The following is a 5,113-nucleotide window of genomic DNA, read 5'->3' as shown; positions in this document are numbered from 1 at the left end:
TATAAGATATGATGAAGAAATATTATTGAAAACTTGAGCAAAGCACGGTCTGTGGGGGTTAGGACACCACCCGCTGGATGTTTTGGCTTCATTCAGTTATTACATTCTTTGCTTTGTTTTTGGATTGAATAGTGTTTCTTAATGAAATGTCTTTTTTAGCATTAATGGCACTTTGAATCTCCGTGGATATTGTGGTATGTGGTAAGACAAGCAAAACGTCACATGGAGGGAAATTTTGCATAAACTTCAACTCCTGTATTGATTTTGGTAGACAACTTTCTTTTTCAGGCAACAGCCTAGATGAAATTCAATTTAGATTAGAGGAAAAGGTATGTTGGAAAGTTGAAAAAAATTACAGAGTTGTTGGAACAATGTAAGTATTTGAAGTGTTGACAACTGCTTTGCAGGTGAACGTGCTTCACTGTTGTTAGACAAATGTATATTTAAAGGTTATTATTTTTAGTTCATTTAAAAATAAATGGTTGCTTGTAAAAGGAATATTACAGTAGGCAATGTGTTCTAAAGTACGGTCTGTGGGTGCTGGGACACCACCCGCTGGATATTTTGGCTTTATCCAGTTTAAACATTCTTTGCTTTATTTGCATTGGACAGTGTTCCTTATAATTTGAGTCTTATAACAAATAATGTCCTTACTTATTATGGCATTTGTTAAATAGATTGTCTATTTCATAAGATATGGTGAAGAAATATTATTGAAAACTTGAGCAAAGCACGGTCTGTGGGTGTTGGGACACCACCCGCTGGATGTTTTGGCTTCATTCAGTTATTACATTCTTTGCTTTGTTTTTGGATTGAATAGTGTTTCTTAATGAAATGTCTTTTTTAGCATTAATGGCACTTTGAATCTCCGTGGATATTGTGGTATGTGGTAAGACAAGCAAAAAGTCACATGGAGGGAAATTTTGTATAAACTTCAACTCCTGTATTGATTTTGGTAGACAACTTTCTTTTTCAGGCAACAGCCTAGATGAAATTCAATTTAGATTAGAGGAAAAGGTATGTTGGAAAGTGGAAAAAAATTACAGAGTTGTTGGAACAATGTAAGTATTTGAAGTGTTGACAACTGCTTTGCAGGTGAACGTGCTTCACTGTTGTTAAAGAAATGTATATTTAAAGGTTATTATCTTTAGTTCATTTAAAAATAAATGGTTGCTTGTAAAAGGAATATTATCCAATGTGTTCTAAAGTACTGTCTGTGGGTGCTGGGACACCACCCGCTGGATATTTTGGCTTTATCCAGTTTAAACATTCTTTGCTTTATTTGCATTGGACAGTGTTCCTTATAATTTGAGTCTTATAACAAGTAATGTCCTTACTAATTATGGCATTTGTTAAATAGATTGTCTATTTCATAAGATATGGTGAAGAAATATTATTGAAAACTTGAGCAAAGCACGGTCTATGGGTGTTGGGACACCACCCGCTGGATGTTTTGGCTTCATTCAGTTATTACATTCTTTGCTTTGTTTTTGGATTGAATAGTGTTTCTTAATGAAATGTCTTTTTTAGCATTAGTGGCACTTTGAATCTCCGTGGATATTGTGGTATGTGGTAAGACAAGCAAAATCTCACATGGAGGGAAATTTTGCATAAACTTCAACTCCTGTATTGATTTTGTTAGACAACTTTCTTCTTCAGGCAACAGCCTAGATGAAATTCAATTTAGATTAGAGGAAAAGGTATGTTGGAAAGTGGAAAAAAAATTACAGAGTTGTTGGAACAATGTAAGTATTTGAAGTCTTGACAACTGCTTTGCAGGTGAACGTGCTTCACTGTTGTTAAACAAATGTACACCACCCACTGGATATTTTGGCTTTATCCAGTTTAAACATTCTTTGCTTTATTTGCATTGGACAGTGTTCCTTATAATTTGAGTCTTATAACAAATAATGTCCTTACTAATTATGGCATTTGTTAAATAGATTGTCTATTTGATAAGATATGGTAAAGAAATATTATTGAAAACTTGAGCAAAGCACGGTCTGTGGGTGTTGGGACACCACCCGCTGGATGTTTTGGCTTCATTCAGTTATTACATTCTTTGCTTTGTTTTTGGATTGAATAGTGTTTCTTAATGAAATGTCTTTTTTAGCATTAGTGGCACTTTGAATCTTCGTGGATATTGTGGTATGTGGTAAGACAAGCAAAATGTCACATGGAGGGAAATTTTGCATAAACTTCAACTCCTGTATTGATTTTGGTAGACAACTTTCTTTTTCAGGCAACAGCCTAGATGAAATTCAATTTAGATTAGAGGAAAAGGTATGTTGGAAAGTGGAAAAAAAATTATAGAGTTGTTGGAACAATGTAAGTATTTGAAGTGTTGACAACTGCTTTGCAGGTGAACGTGCTTCACTGTTGTTAAACAAATGTATATTTAAAGGTTATTATCTTTAGTTCATTTAAAAATAAATGGTTGCTTGTAAAAGGAATATTAGCCAATGTGTTCTAAAGTACGGTCTGTGGGTGTTGGGACACCACCCGCTGGATATTTTGGCTTCATTCAGTTATTACATTCTTTGCTTTGTTTTTGGATTGAATAGTGTTTCTTAAAGGGATAATAACTCTTCGTATGAGATCTATATTTCACAATAAAAACATTGTGAATAACTCATACAAATATAATATATTCTGTTTTACCACAAAAACGGCAGTTATAGCTATTATTCTGATATCTGAGCTTGTCTTTAGACCACGTGACCTCCATTGATGGCTATACTCTGCTAAAATCTCTTAAGAGATTTTAACAAAAAACCAAACTTTTTAGAAAAAAAACAGGGACTAACTTTGAATGTAAAAATGGATTCATTAACCATTGGTAAGTATGGGAAAATTGTTGTTTACTCCAGGAAAATTCATTTTTTGGCCGAAACGAAGAGTTATTATCACTTTAATGAAATGTCTTTTTTAGCATTAGTGGCACTTTGAATCTCCGTGGATATTGTGGTATGTGGTAAGACAAGCAAAATGTCACATGGAGGGAAATTTTGCATAAACTTCAACTCCTGTATTGATTTTGGTGGACAACTTTCTTTTTCAGGCAACAGCCTAGATAAAAATTCAATTTAGATTAGAGGAAAAGGTATGTTGGAAAGTGGAAAAAAATTACAGAGTTGTTGGAACAATGTAAGTATTTGAAGTGTTGACAACTGCTTTGCAGGTGAACATGCTTCACTGTTGTTAAACAAATGTATATTTAAAGGTTTTTATCTTTAGTTCATTTAAAAATAAATGGTTGCTTGTAAAAGGAATATTAGCCATAGTGTTGTAAAGTACAGTCTGTGGGTGCTGGGACACCACCCGCTGGATATTTTGGCTTTATCCAGTTTAAACATTCTTTGCTTTATTTGCATTGGACAGTGTTCCTTATAATTTGAGTCTTATAACAAATAATGCCCTTACTAATTATGGCATTTGTTAAATAGATTGTCTATTTCATAAGATATGGTGAAGAAATATTATTGAAAACTTGAGCAAAGCACGGTCTGTGGGTGTTGGGACACCACCCGCTGGATGTTTTGGCTTCATTCAGTTATTACATTCTTTGCTTTGTTTTTGGATTGAATAGTGTTTCTTAATGAAATGTCTTTTTTAGCATTAGTGGCACTTTGAATCTTCGTGGATATTGTGGTATGTGGTAAGACAAGCAAAATGTCACATGGAGGGAAATTTTGCATAAACTTCAACTCCTGTATTGATTTTGGTAGACAACTTTCTTTTTCAGGCAACAGCCTAGATGAAATTCAATTTAGATTAGAGGAAAAGGTATGTTGGAAAGTGGAAAAAAAATTACAGCGTTGTTGGAACAATGTAAGTATTTGAAGTGTTGACAACTGCTTTGCAGGTGAACGTGCTTCACTGTTGTTAAAGAAATGTATATTTAAAGGTTATTATCTTTAGTTCATTTAAAAATAAATGGTTGCTTGTAAAAGGAATATTAGCCAATGTGTTCTAAAGTACGGTCTGTGGGTGCTGGGACACCACCCGCTGGATATTTTGGCTTTATCCAGTTTAAACATTCTTTGCTTTATTTGCATTGGACAGTGTTCCTTATAATTTGAGTCTTATAACAAATAATGTCCTTACTAATTATGGCATTTGTTAAATAGATTGTCTATTTGATAAGATATGGTGAAGAAATATTATTGAAAACTTGAGCAAAGCAGTCTGTGGGTGTTGGGACACCACCCGCTGGATGTTTTGGCTTCATTCAGTTATTACATTCTTTGCTTTGTTTTTGGATTGAATAGTGTTTCTTAATGAAATGTCTTTTTTAGCATTAGTGGCAATTTGAATCTCCGTGGATATTGTGGTATGTGGTAAGACAAGCAAAATCTCACATGGAGGAAAATTTTGCATAAACTTCAACTCCTGTATTGATTTTGGTAGACAACTTTCTTTTTCAGGCAACAGCCTAGATAAAATTCAATTTAGATTAGAGGAAAAGGTATGTTGGAAAGTGGAAAAAAATTACAGAGTTGTTGGAACAATGTAAGTATTTGAAGTGTTGACAACTGCTTTGCAGGTGAACGTGCTTCACTGTTGTTAAACAAATGTATATTTAAAGGTTATTATCTTTAGTTCATTTAAAAATAAATGGTTGCTTGTAAAAGGAATATTAGCCAATGTGTTCTAAAGTACGGTCTGTGGGTGCTGGGACACCACCCGCTGGATATTTTGGCTTTATCCAGTTTAAACATTCTTTGCTTTATTTGCATTGGACAGTGTTCCTTATAATTTGAGTCTTATAACAAGTAATGTCCTTACTAATTATGGCATTTGTTAAATAGATTGTCTATTTCATAAGATATGGTGAAGAAATATTATTGAAAACTTGAGCAAAGCACGGTCTATGGGTGTTGGGACACCACCCGCTGGATGTTTTGGCTTCATTCAGTTATTACATTCTTTGCTTTGTTTTGGGATTGAATAGTGTTTCTTAATGAAATGTCTTTTTAGCATTAGTGTCTTTTTTAGTATTGTGGTATGTCACATTGCTTTATTTGCATTGGACAGTGTTTGACTTGTAATTATTTTCTTGACAGAAATAAAATTGAAATTCTGTTCTATATAAGACACACCAATGCAAGAA

Source organism: Lingula anatina, chromosome 2 (assembly GCF_051362555.1).
Source record: "Lingula anatina isolate TDL-2025a chromosome 2, LinAna3.0, whole genome shotgun sequence".
NCBI classification, from domain to species: domain Eukaryota; kingdom Metazoa; phylum Brachiopoda; class Lingulata; order Lingulida; family Lingulidae; genus Lingula; species Lingula anatina.
Note: the sequence above shows the minus strand (reverse complement) of the source record.